The sequence below is a fragment of the Elephas maximus genome, chromosome 22, assembly GCF_024166365.1.
Source record: "Elephas maximus indicus isolate mEleMax1 chromosome 22, mEleMax1 primary haplotype, whole genome shotgun sequence".
NCBI classification, from domain to species: domain Eukaryota; kingdom Metazoa; phylum Chordata; class Mammalia; order Proboscidea; family Elephantidae; genus Elephas; species Elephas maximus.
The window spans coordinates 44924066-44943500 of NC_064840.1; the positions used below are offsets into that span (position 1 = coordinate 44924066).

Here is a 19435-nt window from a genome sequence, read left to right on the forward strand (position 1 = left end):
CCTACATCCAGAAATATATTTTACATCACAACCAGTGCACACATATGTACATACCTGAAATAATACTTAAATGTATAATAAATGCTGATGGTTTTCCATTCTACTTTTTATTTTAAAAACGGTAATCATCCATACATTTATTTCATGATCCTAATGGGAGACAGCCCCACACATCTGCCAGTTTGTCGGATCATGGGGGCGTGCATGTTGCTTTGATGTTGGAAGCTATGCCACTAGTATTCAAATACCAGCAGGATCACCCATGGTGGACAGGCTTCAGCTGAGTTTCCAGGCTAAGACAGACTAGGAAGAAGGACCTGGCAGTCTACTTCTTAAAAGAATTAGCCAGTGAAAACGTTATGAAGAGCAGTGGAACATTGTGGATAGAGTCAAGCTTTCAGGACCTTCATTTGCTGATGTGGCATGACTCAAAATGAGAAGAAATAGCTGTAAAAATCCACTAATAATCTGAATGTGGAATGTACAAAGTATGAATCTAGGAAAATTAGAAATCGTCAAAACTGAAATGGAATCCATAAACATCGATACTCTAGGCATTAGTGAGCTGAAATGGACTGGTACTGGCCATTTTGAATTGGAAAATCATATGGTCTGCTATGCTGGGAATGACAAATTGAAGAGGAATGGTACTGCATTCATCATCAAAAAGAACATTTCAAGATCTATCCTGAAGTACAACACTGTCAATGATAGGATAATATCCATACGCCTACAAGGAAGACCAGTTAATATGACTATTATTTGAATATATGTACCAACCATTAAGGCCAAAGATGAGGAAATTGAAGATTTTTATCAGCTTCTGCAGTCTGAAATTGATCGAACATGCAATCAGGATGCATTGATAATTACTGGAATTAATTGGAAACAAAGAAGAAGGATTGGTAGTTGGAAAATATGGCCTTGGTGATAGAAACGATGCCAGAGATCCCATGATAGAATTTTACAAGACCAATGACTTCTTCATTGCAAATACCTTTTTCCAGCAACATGAATGGCAACTATACATGTGGCCCTCACCAGATGGAATACACAGGAATTAAATCAACTACGTCTGTGGAAAGAGACAATGGAAAAACTCAATATCATCAGTCAGAACAAGGCCAGAGGCCAGCTGTAGAACAGACCATCAATCGCTCATATGCAATTTCAAGTTGAAACTGAAGAAAATTAGAACAATTCCAGGAAAGCCAACCTACGACTTTGAGTATACACCATCTGAATTTAGACACCATCTCAAGAATAGCTTTGATGCTTTGAACACTAATGACCACAGACCAGAGAAGTTGTGGAATGACATCAAGGACATCATACATGAAGAAAGCAAGAGGTCATTAAAAAGACAGGAAAGAAAGAAAAGACCAAAATGGATATCAGAAGAGGCTCTGAAACTTGCTCTTAAACACTGAATAGCTCAAGCAAAAGGAAGAAATGATGAAGTCAAAGAGCTGAACAGAAGAGTTCGAAGGGCTGCTCAAGAAGACAAAGTATTATAATGAAATGTACAAAGATCTGGAGATAGAAAACAAAAGGGAAGAACACACTCGGCATTTCTCAAGCTGAAAGAACTGAAGAAAAAATTCAAGCCTTGAGTTGCAATACTGAAGGATTCCATGGGGAAAATATTAAATGATGCAGGAAGCCTCAAAAGAAGATGGAATACACAGAGTCACTATACCAAAAAGAATTGGTTGCCGTTCAGTCATTTCAGGAGGTAGCATATGATCAGGAATCGATGGTACTGAAAGAAGAAGTCCAAGATGCACTGAAGGACTCGGTGAAAAACAAGGCTCCAGAAATTGACGGAATATCAGTTGAGATGTTTCAACAAACAGATGCAGTCCTGGAAGTGCTCACTTGTCTATGCCAAGAAATTTGGAAGACAGTTACCTGGCTAACTGAATGAAAGAGATCCATATTTATGCCTAGTCCCAAGAAAGGTGATCCAATTGAATGCAGAAATTATCAAACAATATCATTAATATCACAGGCAAGTTTTGTTAAAGATCATTCAAAAGCGGTTGCAGCAGTTTATTGACAGGGAACTGCCAGAAATTCAAGCCAGATTCAGAAGAGGACATGGAATCAGGGATATCACTGCTGATGTCAGATGGATCCTGGCTGAAACCAGTGAATACCAGAAAGATGTTTACCTGTGTTTTGTTGACAATGTAAAGATACTTGACTATGTGGATCATACCAAATTGTGAATAACACTGTGAAAAATGGAAGTTCCAGAACACTTAATTGTGCTCATGAGGAACCTGTACATAGACTGAGGTAGTATTTTGAACAAAACAAGGGGATACTGTGTGGTTTAAAGTCAGAAAAGTGTGTCGGGGTTGTATCCTTTCACCATACCTATTCAATCTGTATGCTGAGTAAATAATCTGAGAAGCTGGACTATATGAAGAAGAATGGGGCGTCAGGATTGGAGGAAGACTCATTAACAACCTGCATTATGCAGATGACACAACCTTGCTCCTGAAAGTAAAGTGGACTTGAAGCACTTACTGATGAAGTGCTTCAAAGACCACAGCCTTCAGTATGGATTACACCTCCACATAAAGAAAACAAAAATCCTCACAACTAGACCAATAAGCAACATCATGATAAATGGAGAAAAGATTGAAGTTGTCAAGGATTTCATTTTACTTGGATCCACAATCAGCACTCATGAAAGTAGCAGTCAAGAAATCAAAAGACGCATTGCATTGGGCATATCGGCTGCAAATGACCTCTTTAAAGTGTCGAAAAGCAAAGACGTCACCTTGAAGACTAAGGTACGCCTCACTCAAGCCATGGTATTTTCAATCACCTTACATACATCAAAAGCTGGATGATGAATAAGGAAGACGGAAGAAGAATTGACACCTTGAGTTATGGCATTGGCAAAGAATATCGAATATACCATGGACTGCCAAAAGAACAAACAAATCTGTCTTGGAAGAAGTACAACTAGACACTTTATCAGGAGGAATCAATCCCTGGGAAGGACATCAAGCTTGGTAAAGTACAGGGTCAGCGAAAAAAGGGGCACCTAACAATAACAATGGGAGACAAGCCAGAGTTTGAAAAACAATGGGCTAAATAATAGCTCTATTATTTTATGTGTCATTCAAAAATTCTAGGACAATAGCTATATTCTCTTAAGGGTATGGGCTTTAAGGTCAAAATTCTGGGTTGAAGTCCATGCTATGCACTAAACGGCTCTATAAACTTGGGGCGAATAATGTAACCTCTCACAGCCTCAGTTCCCTATAAAATGGGATGGCACCTACACTGTAGGGTTGTTGTGAGGATTAAATTAATTCCTGAAGACTCTTAGTGTCTGGCACATAGTAAGTGCTCAGTAAAGATTTGATAGTATTATTATTATTGAAACATCAGAGGGATTTGCTTTCAGAACAGTAAAGGATTAGAAACATACATGTTTAGCTTGAGCACCCACTGACTTGGTCTGTAAACAGAGAAATGTGGTTGGTGTGGTGGGAGGGTGTGTGCCCACATACCATATCTTTTTAATAAATCTCACATTTGTGGGATTGTGGACTTACTGTGATAGCACAGGGCTCAATGAACTAAGACACAGGACAGTGTTTCCAGCATTGTGGCTATTTAATGGACAGAGAGAGAGAACGAGTGTGCACCAGCTCCTAGTGCCAGCCCCACCCAAGGTACTAAGAATCTTAGCCTTGGAAGGCACCTCAGAGGACGTTTTGTATAACCTTCCTCCCAGGCAAGAACATCCCTCATGACTTCTCAGACAAGGTATTGTGCTTCTACAAAGAACAGCTACAAGTGACAGAAATGTCATCCCTACTTACCCCAGATACATTGTGTGTCATTCCTCTTGCAGGAACAACTCATAACAAGGCTTTCTCCTTTTCTCAGGACGATTTGCTCAGCTAGTTGGAAATAACAGGCTAAGCAAGTTCCTTCAACAGTAGTTTATTTGACCTGGCTTTGGAACCTCCGTGTATTCATGTGTATCTATGCCTCTATCTGGGAACCCTGGTGGCATAGTGGTTAACCAAGAGGTCGGGAGTTCGAATCTGCCAGGCACTCCTTGGAAGCTCTATCAGGCAGTTCTACTCTGTCCTACACGGTCGCTATAGGGTCGCCATGAGTCGGAATCGACTCGACAGCATTGGGTTTGGTTTGGATTGGTTTATGCCTCTATCTTAAGACTTGCCACATTATATTGAAATTGTCTGCTTATGTGTCTGCTCCCCTTCTAATCTAAAGGAAAGCTTTCACGATAAAGTACTGGGTCTTGTTCATCTTTGTATTGCCAATAATGTACTGCCTAATAAATGCTTGGGCTAAAATGAATCCCTCATCGTAATAGCCATTCTTCCTCTCTCACCTCCACCCAATAAGCTCCAGATGACTGAGTGGTGAATAGTACTAGTGTGATCTGGCTAGGGCGGTGTTGGTGTTGTGACCACCTTTAATCTGGACACTCCATGTATGGTATTGTAGCCTAAATTTGCATTAGCCTTTCTAGCGGTGATGCACGGTAACGCATGACACCACATCCAAACAAAGGAATACTTGTTTGTTGTTGTTAGGTGACCTTGAGCCAGTTCTGACTCATAGCAACGCTATATACAACAGAACAAAATACTGCCCAGTCCTATGCCATCCTCACAATCATTGTTATGCTTGAGCCCATTGTTGTAACTACTGTGTCAGTCCATCTCATTGAGTGTCTTCCTCTTTTTCGCTGACCCTGTACTCTACCAAGCATGATGTCCTTCTCCAGGGACTGATCCCTCCTGATAATATGTCCAAAGTACGTGAGATGAAGTGCCCCATTCTTGCTCCCAATGAGCATTCTGGCTGTACTTCTTTAAAAACATGTTTGTTGGTTCTTCTGGCAGTCCGTGGTATATACAATATTCCTTGCCAACACCATAATTAAAAGGCATCAGTTCTTCTTTGGTCTTCCTTATTCATTGTCCAGTTTTCACATGCGTATGAGGTGATTGAAAACACCATGGCTTGGGTCAGGCCCACCTTAGTCCATAAAGTGACATCTTTGCTTTTTAACACTTTGAGGAGGTCCTTCGCAGCAGATTTGCCCAATGCAATGAATTTTGATTTCTTGACAGCTGCTTCCATGGGCATTGATTGGGGATTCAAGAAAATGAAATCCTCGACAACTTCAATCTTTACCCTGTTTATCATGACATTGCTTATTGGTCCAGTTGTGAGGATTTTTGTTTTGTTTATGTTGAGGTGTAATCCACAGTGAAGGCTGTGGTCTTTGAAGCACTTATCAGTAAATGCTTCATGTCCTCTTCACTTTCAGCAAACGAAGTGGTGTCATCTGTGTGTCACAGGTTGTTAATGAGTCTTCCTCCAGTCCTGATGCCATGTTCTTCTTCATATAGTCCAGCTTCTCAGATTATTTGCTCAGCATACAGATTGAATAAGTATGGTGAAAGGATACAACCCTGACACACACCTTTCTTGACTTTAAATCACGCACTACCCCCTTGTTCTCTTTGAAGGACTACCTCTTAGTCTACATAAGGTTCCACATGAGCACAATTAAGTGTTCTAAAATTCCCATTCTTTGCAATGTTATCCATAATCTGTTATAATCCACACAGCTGAATGCCTTTGCATAGTCAATAAAACACAGGTAAACATCTTTTTGATTTTTCTGTTTTCAGCTGTGATCCACGTGATATCAGCAGTGATATCCCTTGTTCCATGTCCTCTTCTGAATCTGGCTTGAATTTCTGGCAGTTCCATGTTGATGTACTGCTGCAGCCACTTTTGAATGATCTTTAGCAAAATTTTACTTGTGTGTGAGATTGATGATATTGCTCAATAATATCCACATTAGGTTGGATCACCTTTCTTTGGAATGTGTACAAATATGGATCTCTTCCAGTCAGTTGGCGGCCAGGTAGCTGTCTTCCAAATTTCTTGGCATAGATGAGTGAGTACCTGCACCACTGCATCCGTTTGTTGAAGCATCTCAATTGGTATTCCGTCAATTCCTGGAGCCTAGTTTTTCACCAATGCCTTCAAGTGCAGCTTGGGCCTCTTCACCAGTACCATTGGCTCTTGATCATATGGTACCTCCTGAAATGGTTGTATGTCAACCAGTTCTTTTTGGTACAGTGACTCCGTATATTCCTTCCATCTTCTTTTGATGCTTCTTGTGTTACTTAATATTTTTCTCATAGAGTCCTTCAATATTGCAACTCGAGGCTTGAATTTTTTCTTCAGTCCTTTTAGCTTGAGAAATGCTGAGTGTGTTCTTCCCTTTTGGTTTTCTATTTCCAGGTCTTTGCACATTTCATTATAATACTTTGTCTTCTCGAGCTGCCCTTTGAAATCTTCATTGCAGCTCTTTTACTTCATCATTTCTTCCTTTTGCTTTAGCTACTCGATGTTCAAGAGCAAGTTTCAGAGTCTCTTCTGACATCCATCTTGGTCTTTTCTTTCTTGTCTTTTTAATGACCTCTTGCTTTCTTCATGTATGATATCCTTGATATCATTCCACAACTCATCTGGTCTTCAGTTATTAGTGTTCAGTGAGTCAAATCTCTTCTTGAGATGGTCTCTAAATTCAGGTGGGATATACTTAAGGTCATATTTTGGCTCTCATGGACTTGTTCTAATTTTCTTCAACTTCAGCTTAACTTACATATGAGCAATTGGTGGTCTGTTCTACAGTTGGCCCCTGGCCTTGTTCTTACTGGTAATATTGATCTTTTCCATCTTCTCTTTCCACAGGTGCAGTCGATTTAATTCCTGTGTATTCTGTCTGTGTGTATAGTTGCTGTTTATGTTGTTGAAGAAAGGTATTTGAATGAAGAAGTTGTTGGTCTTCTATGCAGCCATTAATAATCATGTGGATTCCCCACCCCATCCCAACCCCAGATCTCTTTCAAAGGAAATATTGCCTAGTGAGGGCTCTTGTACTGAATGTTAGTACAACTGGCTCTTGTTGGTTTTGTTGTTGCTTTAACATAGATCCAGATCTTTTCATTAATCCCAGTTAAATGTCATCACGTTGGTTTCTGCCAAGTTTCTGCAGTCTGTTGGATCAGTTTGAATCTGGATTTGGACATCTGTCATTTTAGCTTTCCCTTTCAGCCTTGTGGCATCAGTCACGTTTGAGCTAGTACTCCACCCAAATTCCCATTCCGTAGCCTGCTGCCACATGTACGGTTCCTGCAGGGATATGACCGAAGACCCACCAAGCACATGTGCATACTTTATGCCTTGTGTCTTATGGCGGTGAGGTGGGGCCACATTAGAGACTCCCTGCCAGCCTTCTTACTTAGACTTATTCTGTACTCATCTGAGAAACTAACTACCTTTTCCCCTGGGTTCCATCTTGGCTCTGTGTGGCCTTCCCAAGCTACAATAGCTTCCCCAGCAGAAGGTACCGCAGTCTCACCTTAGCTCTGAGGGGAATGGGAAGAAAAAGGACCAAGAGAACTTTGACACCTTCTCATCCAAAGATTCCACTGCCCAGTATGATGGCCCTTTCATATCTCTCTGACTTTTACGTGTGCCTTCAGCTATCCCTGGGGTGAGAAAAGCAGGGGTAACAGGGGCAGCCAAGTATGCTCTCTGGGTCTTCAGTCAAATCGTTAACTACAATAATCAGGACAGGACAGAGGACTGAGCTCAGCTATATCTTGCTGGTGTCCTTCCTCTGTTCATAGGACCAACTTTTATAAATAATTTTTATACCACACCTGTTTTTGTAAATAAAGTTGTATTGGAATGCAACCACGTCCATTCATTTATGTCTTGCCTGGATGCTTTCACTCTACAGTGGCAGAGTTGGTAGTTGCAACAGGAACTATATTGCCTGCAGAACCTAAAATATTTACTCTTTAGCCTTTAAGAGAGCTTGCTATCCTCTGTCCCAGGCTTATATATATATATAAAAAAAAAAAAAAAAAAGAAATGTTTTTACTGACCACTAATTACTCCTGTAATCTTTCACCTCCGGACTGTGCTTTATAGTTTCCAAAGAATTTTCACCTATGTCCTCTAACCCTCAGGACAACCTAAGGAATCTAGAACATAGTTCACAGTTTATGGTTGAAGAGACCGAATCAGAGGAGTTGCCTGTCCTGGCCTACAGTCACACAGATAGTGAATGCGAGTCCGACTACGAGTGTGGATTCAGGACTTCTCTTACCCAGGCCCTCCTAGCCCAGTGGAAGCGTGTGGGTGCTGGAGTCAGACTGCCATGGTGCAAATCTTGGCTTTGCCACTTCGTGGTGGTTCAGTGGTAGAAATCTCACCTTCCATGCAGAAGACCTGGGTTCAACTTCTGGCCAATGCACCTCCTGTGCAGCCTGATATACTAGTCATCTGTCAGTGGAGGCTCGTATGTTGCTATAATGTTGAACAGGTTTCAAGGGAACTTCTAGGCTTAGATTAGGAAGAAAGGCCTGGTGATCTACTCCGGAAAATCAGCCAAGAAAAACTCTGGGTGATAACATTCTGTGGTGCACGGGGTTGCCACGAGCTGGAGGCCAAGCTGATGGCAGCCAACACCTACCACAAAGTGTGACCTCGGCCAAGGCACTCCAGCTACGTGACTCTTAGTGTCCTCATCTATAAAGCAGGAGTGATGTCGGAACCCACTGGAAAGTGCCGTGGTGAGAATTAGATTAATTTATCCCCGTAAACTGCCTAGGATGGGCATGTGTCAAGTGCCGTCAATGTGTGTGTGTAATTACAGCCAGGTATAACTCCCTCAGACTGTGCGCTGATCCAGCCCTCACTGCGCCATCTGTTACACAGGAAGTATCAAGAGGGACTTTTCAAGTGCTTAGATTTGTATCCCACGAGCCAGGGTTGGAGGAAACTTTTTAAAGGCACTATGTAGCACTCACACCTTGCTAGGAAAAGGAGCTTTCTTATTTCAGCAAAAGGAAAATGGAAATGGGCTCAAATCAGTCTCTTGCTTCCTTCCACAGCTTCATATCTCTCTCTTCATAGCTCGGCCTTCGTACTTCTAATCCTACCTTTCCTTCTGCTTTCTGGTACTATCCTTTGCTCTGTGTGCCCAGAGCTATCAAATAGGTTTTGCCATTATCTGGTGGCTTTGAGTTTGGACTGAAATTGAAGCCAAGCGACTAACAAATTCTTGTTCTCCACCCTTTTGGAGAGAAAAGGAGAATTATAAATTCTTGGGATTTTTGCAATGATCTTGCAGGCACTGTGCCTTGTCTGTCACTGTCCAAGAGCTTAGAGCTCTTTCCATCTAATTCAAAACAACAAATACTTGTTGAATGCCAGCAATGTGCCTGGCACAGTGTTAGACACAGGAAGATAATGAGAGGAATAAAGAGTGCCTCTACCTTAAAAATCTTATAAACTGGTAGAACAGACATATATAAAAACAACTATAAAATGGTGTAGAGGAAAGGGCAGAAGTTTTGGAACCAGGCAAACCTAAGCACAAACATCAGATTGACAATTTATAACTTGTGATCTGGGGAAAATTATTTAAGCCTTTCTGAGCCTCATTAAAAAACAAATAAAAAAAAACATTAAAATGGGGATTAAAAATGCCTACCTCTCAGTATTTTGAAAATTCAATGAGGTAGCAAGCAAAGTGCTTTGCATACTGATGGCATCCCCATTTGGTTATTTAATAAGCATCTCAAACTCAATATGTAAACAAAACCCTTGATTTTTCCTCCCAAACCCGTTTTCCCCCTAGTCTCCTCAAGCTCTGTAAAAGATACCGTTATCTACCCAGTTATATTAACCAAAACCCAAGGGATCCTCTTCAATTTCTTTCTTTCTCTCACCAGCCTCCCATATTGACTTCCATCAGCAAGCTCTGATGGACCCCCGTAGTTCACCTGCACTCCTCCTATTGCCTCCCATGTAGGGTTGCCAGCATTTGCAAATAAAAATACAGAATGCCCAGCTAATGAATTCCAGATAAACAATGAATAACTTTTTAGTATAAGTATATCCCAAGTGGGAGAAACCATGAAGAAGGATAGGGAGGCAGAGAACTTCTCACATAACCAGTCAGTCTCATGCTCCCCATGCTGGTGGGGAGGGAGGTGGCCCTCCCTGGTCTCTGGTGCCAGCTGGAACTGATGGCCACATTGCTGGGACCTCCAAGCTGGTGGTATGTTTGGTTTCATTAGGGCAATGTCCAGCTTCACCCCATCTGTTCCATCACTGAGAAGCTGTTCAGAAGCAGGAAGCCTATGTCTTCCTTTTCCCCATCTTCTCTTACATATGGGTAACCCCAGCTTGATGTAAGGACTAGCAAGCATCCCCTGGGCTCTTGCCCTGCTCTAGGCTACTTCATGGGAGTCCCCCATTCACTGAGATCCTTTTTGAGCAATCCAAGGGTTGCAGGGAACTGGGTAGAGTGTGGTCCCTTCTTCTGTTCCCTTCTCACTCTATTGGTGTGGTCTGCTTTCCCAACCTCCCTTCCTTAGGAAGCCCCAGAAGAGAAGCAGGCCCAGCCTGTGCTCAGCTCGGGGACATGGGTGGAGCACTCCCAACAGCTCTTTACTCATGTTTCTTTCTCTTTAGTGAGATCACCTGTCTGAGCATCATGCTGTACAGCTCATCGGTTATCTAGTGGGGGGACCTGATGCCGGTCCCCTTCCTGCAGGGATCCTCATCTGTGTAAGGAGTCTTTGGAAACATGCCCTCCCCCCATACACTTGGCATCTGGATGAACATGGGGGAGGACAGTGAGGAAGGTGTAACTTATAGGCCTATTGTCTAGAAGGTGGAGACCCTGGGTGGCACAAATGGTTAAGCGCTCAGCTACTAACCAAAAGATTGGCAGTTCAAACCCACCCAAGGGCACCTCAGAAAACAAGGCCTTGGTGATCTGTGTCTGAAAGGTGACAGCTTTGAAAAACATGTAGAGAAGTTCCACACTGCTTACATAGGATTACCATGAGTCAGAATCGACTTGACAGCAATTAACAACAGCAGTCTAGGAGGAGGTCCCTGGGTAGCGAGAACAGTTTGCACTTGACCGCTAGCCTAAAGGTTGGCAGTTTGAACCCACCCAGGTACACTATGGAAGAAAGGACTGGCTATCTGTTTCCATAAATATTATAGCCAAGAAAACACTATGGAGCAGTTCTACTCTGTTACACATGGGGTTGCCACGAGTCAGAATCTATCCACTTGATGGCAACAGGTTTGGGTTTTTTTGGTTTAGTCTACAAGACAATGGTGCGGTTCTAAGAGTGGGAAATTGGGGAATCATATGTAGCCAGACTCACCTTGAGTTGCTCTGGGAGGCAGCCCTTCTGCAAAGCCACTTTGTTTCTCTTTCTTGCTGTTGCCAACAACAAAGGGCTCTGGCCAGCTGTCCTTTGTGAAACATTTTCAATGTATTATTTGCCAGAGTTTTGGAACAAACTAATCTTTCCTGGAGGAGTCAAGAAAAGGCATCTCTTATTTATCCATTAACACTTACCCCTGATAATTAGCCATGACCATTTCGCATAAACAAGCAGATTTCCTTGAAGAAGTTAATGTCCTTTCAGGATCTATAAAAGCAGTTTGTTCCCTGTGGCTCAGAAACCCTACTCCTGGGATTTTGTCTCAAAAGAAATGATTAAAAAGAAGGAAAATGGCATATGTACAAAACCGTTAGCAATATTACGCATAACTCACAACAGGAAAAAACCTAAATGTCCAACCTTAGGGGGTTGTTTAGCTAAATTATAGTAAATCAACACAAGGGAATATTACATAGCCATTTAAAATGACAACTACGAAGCAACAGGGGAAAATGCTTATGAAACAATGTTCAGGGGGAAAAAGTGCGCCCAATTACACTATGAGTGTGATTATGCAGACAAATATGTATACGAAAGGATAAAGGTTGGATAGGAACGTGGAGAAAACAACTGTGGTAGGGTGGTAGGCTTATTGGGACATATTTTTTTCTTTCAATTTCCTCTAATGTTTTAATAAAGCTGCCTTTAAAAAAAAAAAACATGGGAATCCTTCTGATTTTTAGATTCTGATTCTGAGAACACAACACGCAGAGTAGTTTTGACTACCCTGATGTTACCCAGCCCACCGTCAGGTGGGGCAAACAAGTCTTTTCTTGTTCCTTCTCCAACTGTGCGTGGGTGCTGTCTCTGACTGGCTGAAGATGGCTGCCAACAGAGGCTCCCTGGAGTCATTAATAGCAGGACACTCCTGGCACAGATGGAGAAGCTGAACAAGCTCCCCAAGGACAAACAGCCAAGGGAGAGGCAGGGTTATAAAAAAAAAATCAGATCTGGGAAGCATTAGTCCTGGCCTTCCCTCTGTAAATGAAACAGAGGCCAAGGGTGGAGAAGTGTCCTGCCAGGGTTCTGTAGGCCTTTGTGGCAGAATGAGGACTTACACCCGAGACTACCAATCCCCCACAACATAGCCCTCTCCACAGAGTTCCCAGTTGGCACTCAGACACTGACGTGATTTTTGTGCACTTCCCTTGGTTCTTGAAGCCCAATTGCTTTGTGATTTTTTTTTTTTTTAGTAACTTCCACATTCTTTGGGATAGAAGAAAGGCCTAGCAATTTGCTTCTGTAAATATTACAGCCAAGCAAAACCTATAGACCAGTTCTACTGTGTAACACAGAGGTAACCATGAGTCGGAGTCAATTTGACAGCAATAGGGTACCTTCTTGGGAGTAAAGTCATTATTCAAATGCTCTAAGCTTCCCCTTAAACTATTTTTCTATGATGACTCTCTTGCACAGACCGTAACTTCCTTCTAGGTTAGGAGTACGTATCGGTGATACTTTTAACATGTATTATTATCTGCTTTCATGGTTTTCACCATCTCAAATATATTCTGACAACTCCAAGTCCCAACTTCTTCCTGTACATGCAGATGCCTTCTAAAAAGCTCCATGTGACAGGGCTCCCAGGCACTTCAAACTCAACAGATCCAAACCTAAACTCACTGCCTGCCCTTATCCCAACCTCCTTTATTCCTCACCTTGGTTAATAACATAACCATCTAAAATGCAAATTCAAAGAACAAAGGAGGAGGACTCATACTTCCCACCTCAGAGCCTACTCTACAGCCATGGTAGTCAAAACAGTCTGGTACTGGTACAACAGACACATAGAATTGAATACCCAGAAGTAAATCCATTCATCTATGGACAGCTGATCTTCAATGAAAGGCCAAAGTCCATTAGACGGAAAAGAAATAGTCTCTTTAACAAATGGTGCTGGCAAAACTGGGTATCCATTTGTAGAAAAATGAAACAGGATCCATATCTCACACCATATGTAAAAACTAACTCAAACTGTATCAAAGACCTAAATGTAAAACCTAAAACAATAAAGTTCATGGAAGACAACATAGGGACAAATCTAGGGACCCTAATTTATGGCATAAATAGACTATCAAGCATAACTAAAATGCACATACATCAGAAGATGAGCCAGATAAGTGGGACCTCCTAAAAATTAAATACCTATGCTCACCCAAAGACTTGTTCAAAAGAGTAAAAAGAGAACCTACAGACTCAGAAAAAAACATTGGCAACAACATATCTGACAAGGGTCTAATCTCTAAGATCTATAGAAAACTTCAACACCTCAATATCAGAAAGACAAACAATCCAATTAAAAAACGGGCAAAGGAGGTGAATAGACACTTCACCAAAGTGGACATTCAGCCAGCTAACAAACACATGAAGAGATGCTCGCAATCATTTGCCATTAGAGAGATGCAAATCAAAGCTAAAATGAGACACCATCTCACCCCAGCAATAGTGGCACTGATCAAAAAAAATAGAAAACAACAAATGCTGACGAGACTGTGGGGAGATTGGAACTCTTAAAAACTGCTGATGGGAATGTAAAGTGGTACAAACACTACGGAAAATGATTTGCCGCTTCCTTAAAAAGCTAGAAATGGAAATACCATATATTCCAGCAATCCCACTCCTAGATATATATCCTAGAGAAATAAGAACCATCACACAAATAGACATATGCATACCCATGTTCACTGCAGCATTATTCACAATAGCCAAAAGATGGAAACAACCTAAGTGCCTATCAATGGATGAATGGATAAACAAATTGTGGTACATACATATAATGAAATACTATGCAATGATAAAGAACAATGATGAATCTGTGAAACATCTCACAGCATGGATGAATCTGGAGGACTTATGCTGAGTGAAATAAGTCAATCGCAAAAGGACAAACACTGTGTGAGACCACTATTATAAAAAGTCAAGAAAAGGTTTACACATAGACAGAAACATTCTTTGATGGTTACCAGGAATGGGAGGCAGAAGGATAGATAGTAGATACATGTTAATACTGGTGAAGGGAAAGACAATACACAATATGGCGGAAGTCAGCACAATGGGACCAAGACAAAGTAAGGCACTGAGAGTTATGCAGGAGTAAAGGGCAACCACGGTAAATAAAATTACGATACATAATATACAATCCTGCAATAACAGTAATAACAAACAATGATTTATGAGAAGATACGTAGTTAGATATGTATGTTAAATAGGTATGGGGAGTCATACAGGAATGCACCCATGTGCTTATAAAGGTATAAAAAATAAAAAATTTTTGTATGGTTGTGGATATTTCTGTATATGTATTTGTAAGTGCAGCATGTATATTCATATATATAATAGAACATAAAGGGGCACAATTTGGGAAACTTCTTGGACAACCAAACACCTTGCAGAACTGAGCCTGAAGGCTAAGGACCGTAGTCTCAGGACTCATCTAGGTCTATTGGTATAACACAGTTCCTAAAGAATGTTCTGCATCCTAGTCTGGTGAGTTGCATCTGGGGTCTTAAAAGCTCCCCAGTGGCCATCTGTGATGCAGCTACTGGTCTCTTCCTGTCTGGAGCAAAGGAAACAAAGAAAATTGAAGACTCAAGGATGCAATTAGTCCAAGGGACTAATGGCCCATCTGAACCACAGCCTCTTCTAATCTGAGACCAGAAGAACTAGATGGTGCCTGGCTACCACCGTGGACTACTCTGAACTGGATCACAATAGAAGGTCCTGGTTAGAGTGGGTGAAAAATGTAGAACAAAACTCAAATTCATAAAAAAAAGACCAGACCTACTGGTCTGATAGAGACTGAAGGAACCCCCGAGACTATTGCCGTAAAACAGCCTTCTAACTGGAAACTGAAGAGGCTCCCAGAGGCCACCTCTCAGTCAAATACTAGTCTGGCCTATAAAACAAACAATAGCACTCGTGAGGAATGTGCTCCTTAGAATAATCAACTGTACAAGACCAAAAGGGCAGCATTTGCCCAAAAGCAAAGATGAGAAGGCAGGGAGGGGCAGGGAAACCAGATGAATGGAAACAGGGAACCCGGGGAGGAAATGGGGAGAGTGCTGACACATTGTGGGGATTGCAACTAATGTTATGGAAAAACTTGTGTATGAAATATTGATGGGAAAACTAATTTGCTATGTAATCTTTTACCTAAAGCACAATAAAATGTTTTAAAAAAAAGCAAAAGGACAAATATTGTATAAGACCACTATTAATAAGAACTCAAGAAATAGTTTAAACAAAGAAGAAAATATTCTTTCATGGTTATGAGAAAGGGGAGGGAGGGAAGGAGGGAGAGAGGTATTCACTAATTATATAGTAGATAAGAACTATTTTAGGTGAAGGAAAAGACAACACTCAGTACAGGAGAGGTCAGCACAACTGGACTAAACCAAAAGCAAAGTTTCCTGAAAAAACTGAACACTTCGAAGGCCAGCATAGCAGGGGTGGGGGTTTGGGGACCATGGTTTCAGGGGACATCTAAGTCAATTGGCATAATAAAACCTATTAAGAAAACATTCTGCATCCCACTTTGAAGAGTGGCGTCTGGGGTCTTAAATGCTAGCAAGCGGCCATCTAAGATGCATCAATTGGTCTCAACCCACCCGGAGCAAAGGAGAACGAAGAACACCAAAGACACGAGGTAATTATGAGCCCAAGAGACAGAAAGGGCCACATAAACCAGAGACTACATCAGCCTGAGACCAGAAGAACTAGATGGCACCCAGCTACAATCGATGACTGCCCTGACAGGGAACACAACAGAGAATCCCTGAGGGAGCAAAAGAGCAGTGAGATGTACACTCCAAATTCTCATAAGACCAGACTTAATGGTCTGACTGAGACTAGAAGGACCCTGGTGGTCATGGCCCCCAGACCTTCTGTTAGCCCAAGACAGGAACCATTCCCAAAGCCAACTCTTCAGACAGGGATTGGACTGGACAATGGGTTGGAGAGGGATGCTGGTGAGGAGTGAGCTTCTTGGATCAGGCGGACACTTGAGACTATGTTGGAATCTCCTCCCTGGAGGGGAGATGAGAGGGTAGAGGGGGTTAGAAGCTGGTGAAATGGACATGAAAAGAGAGAGTGGAGGGAGGGAGCAGGCTGTCTCATTAGGGGAAGAGCAGTTGGGAGTATGTAGCAAGGTGTATATAAGTTTTTGTGTGAGAGACTGTCTTGATTTGTAAACTTTCCCTTAAAGCACCATAACCCAACCCCGTAAAGCACAATAAAAAAAAAAAAAGGTAAATAAAATGTGAAGTCCATTTTATGAAGGTACCATCATTTCTTTAACCAAATATCTTGCTGGGTACTAAAGTTTCCAGTGCTACATCTGAAGGACAGGACAGAACAGTCCATTAAGGGAAATGTTGTTCTGTCTGGCCAAGTAGATGGACAGAGTTCAGGATGGAGCTCAGGACTGCTTTTCAGCCCAGGCTCCAGGATCCTAGTGAGGCCTCCCCGATGGGGAATAGGAAGGGCTCCTGCAGTATACCTACCCACACCTCTTAGCTCTGGACTCCTGGGACCTCTCAGGAGGCAGCCGTTTCCTGACCCTTCAGGGACCCTCCCTGTTGCTTCAACTGTGCGACCCCCGTGGGTCCCCTCCCCCTAGGTCTTTTACACCTCTTCGCTCTGCACCCCACCCCACCATCCCACCCTATCTCTTCTTCTTAGCCTTTGGCCCAGTTGTCAGTCTTCAGGCCATCTGGCTTTCCTCTGAATTAGTCTGCAGGAAGAGAGAAAGGGATGAAGAAAAATAGCCCTCACTAGTTCTGCTTCAGGGTCAGACATCTGTGTGCACCAGGCCTTTTGCCCTGCAAAAGTGACCTCCTCTAAGCAGTCCTCCTGTGCACTGTCATGCTAAAAAGAGTTCCTGTCGCCTTTCTCTTGGTGGCTTATTGCAAAAGGCCCCCTTTTCTTACCCTAGCTTGGCCTGTGTCTGATCCCAAAAGGAGTTGGGTATGTGTGGCGCAGCTAGGAAGGGTGTGAAGGGAGAAGGGAGAAATCCATTCTGCCATTCAGTGTTTTGCTCTAATAAATGCTTGCACAGAAATCATTACTCATTATAGCCAATTATTTCCTTAGGATAGATTGCTAATTGTGGTATTGCTGGGTTGAAGTATACATACATTTTTAAAGCTTTCTGGAAAAGGTGAACCAATTTACATGGAAAGGCTGTAATTTTAATTATTTTGTCACTATAGGTATGTACAAATGGTTTGTTATTAGTGGGTCCTCAAGAAAAGTCTTGTTACCTGTAAGAAATAGGGTAGGTAGCTTAGTTGCACATTGGGCAACCAGCCTGAGGGCACAGGAGCCAAGGGAAGCAGTGCTTTTCTAAGTCTGCATCCCATGCCCTTAGGTGGTGACAGCAAAGGCAGAAAGAGCATCCACTGTCCAGCCACCTTTCCAAGGACTTGGTCCATACAAACTGGCATCTGTACCCAAACTCTTGTATTCCAACTTCGAGCTGTCAGAAAATGACTCCCTAGGGAGGTAAAGTACACTTGAAGTCATTCCTGGTGAAAGCATCAAAAGGAAGAAAGCTTTCTGGGCTTCCTCCTCTCCTGTTGAATCTTGAGGAAACTCCCTCCATGGGGAAATTATGCAGGAGACACACTCCCCAGTTCCCATAGATCAGTGCAGGCTTCTGGAAGGCTGGTAGGGAATGCTCACTTTCTAGATTTGTCTCTGTCTTCTGCCTTATTGTGTGGCAGTGGGCAAGTCAGCACCTGCACCATGGGGGACAAGCCCCTGAACGGGTGATCAGGTCTTCTGGCTCTTGTTCCCAGCACTGCCACTTTCTGTGTAACCTTGGGCCAAAGACCTTGCTCCTGTGAGCCTTGAGGACCCCATCTTTGACACATCCTTGGTCCCCAGTAGTTGGCTACTGAGAAAACCCATTTCTACTTTGGAGTTCTTTGGAGATTAAATCAGGGGACTCTCGGTTGAGATTTCTGGACTAGACCTTGAAAGTCCCATCAGCTCTGTAAAATTCTGTCATGTGAAGTAATCATGGTGCCTGCTCCCACAATATTCTCTTTTTCATCTATTTGTTGTTGTTGTTAGTTGCTGTCAAGTCAATTCCAACTCATGGAAACCCCATGTGTGCAGAGTAGAACTGCTCCATAGGGTTTTCAAGGCTGTGACCATTCAGAAGCAGATCATCAGGCCTGTCTTCCAAGGTGCCTCTCGGTGGGTTCAAACCGCCAACCGTTCAACTAGTAGTTAATCATTTGTGCCACCCAGAGACTTCTTTAATCCGACTCTGGTATTGAGGCTAGTTATTTCTATGTCTGACTTCCCTCGAAATTATAAACTCCTTGAGGGCAGGGGCCATATTTTAATATCTTTGTATCTTCTACGGAACCTAGATTTTGGTGCTACAAAGACTTGGGCTCAAATCCCATTCTGCTACTTTTTTACTCTGTGACTTCGGGCAAATTACTTAGCCTCTTTGAGCTCCAGATTCCTTACCTGTCACATGGAAATTCTAATGCTCTGCTCTGAGTATTATGGTGACCTTTGAATGAGACAACGTACTCAAGTGCCCACCATTCCTTTTGGAATGCAATGACTCCCAGGCATGGTAATATAATGGTGGTTATTGGTTATCATGGTGTAATTAGTCCACAATAGACTGTTTTTTTCCTGTAGAACTGAACGCTAAAATAGGCATTTTATAAATGGTCTCAGATGGCTTGATTGAATGAGTTCATAGGTGGCACCTGTTAACATATATTCACGGAGAAGCATTCATAATGGGCTTCTGGACATTGCTGAGGGTGTACAAGGTCATTACTACCCTTAGACCCAGGCAACTAGAGCCCTTCCCCTGATCTCCACACTTCAGAGGACCCCACTCTCTCCCTCTTCTGTCCATGCCCCATCCTGCGAGAGGAGGAATCTTCAGGGCTAAGAAGATGCGCCCACCCGGAGACCACACACACTCCAGGGACCTGGGACTGTGGAATTCCCTGCTCTAATGGCCCCAGATTTTCTCCAAGGTCTTTGTCTCCTCCTCTTGAGGGTAAATCACATTGCCTGCCAGAGGGTGGCAAAAGGGTAGCTGTTTA

The 19435-nt window shown here is 42.5% G+C and overlaps 1 protein-coding gene and 1 long non-coding RNA gene across 5 annotated transcripts in view; one reads left to right on the forward strand and one right to left on the reverse strand.

Moving 5' to 3' along the window:
• The window catches only part of SCARA5 (scavenger receptor class A member 5), a 179698-nt gene that overhangs the window by 45236 nt on the left and 115027 nt on the right, over positions 1-19435 (forward strand). The gene's annotated exons all lie outside the window — the stretch shown is intronic.
• Positions 1-19435, reverse strand: part of LOC126065570 (uncharacterized) — a 92268-nt gene that overhangs the window by 22775 nt on the left and 50058 nt on the right. The window contains exon 3 of one of the 3 annotated variants that reach the window (XR_007514869.1): positions 11292-11440. The exons of the other annotated variants lie outside the window; for them this stretch is intronic. This is a non-coding gene — a long non-coding RNA (uncharacterized LOC126065570). The remainder of the gene's footprint in view (positions 1-11291; positions 11441-19435) is intronic. 3 annotated transcript variants of the gene reach the window in all.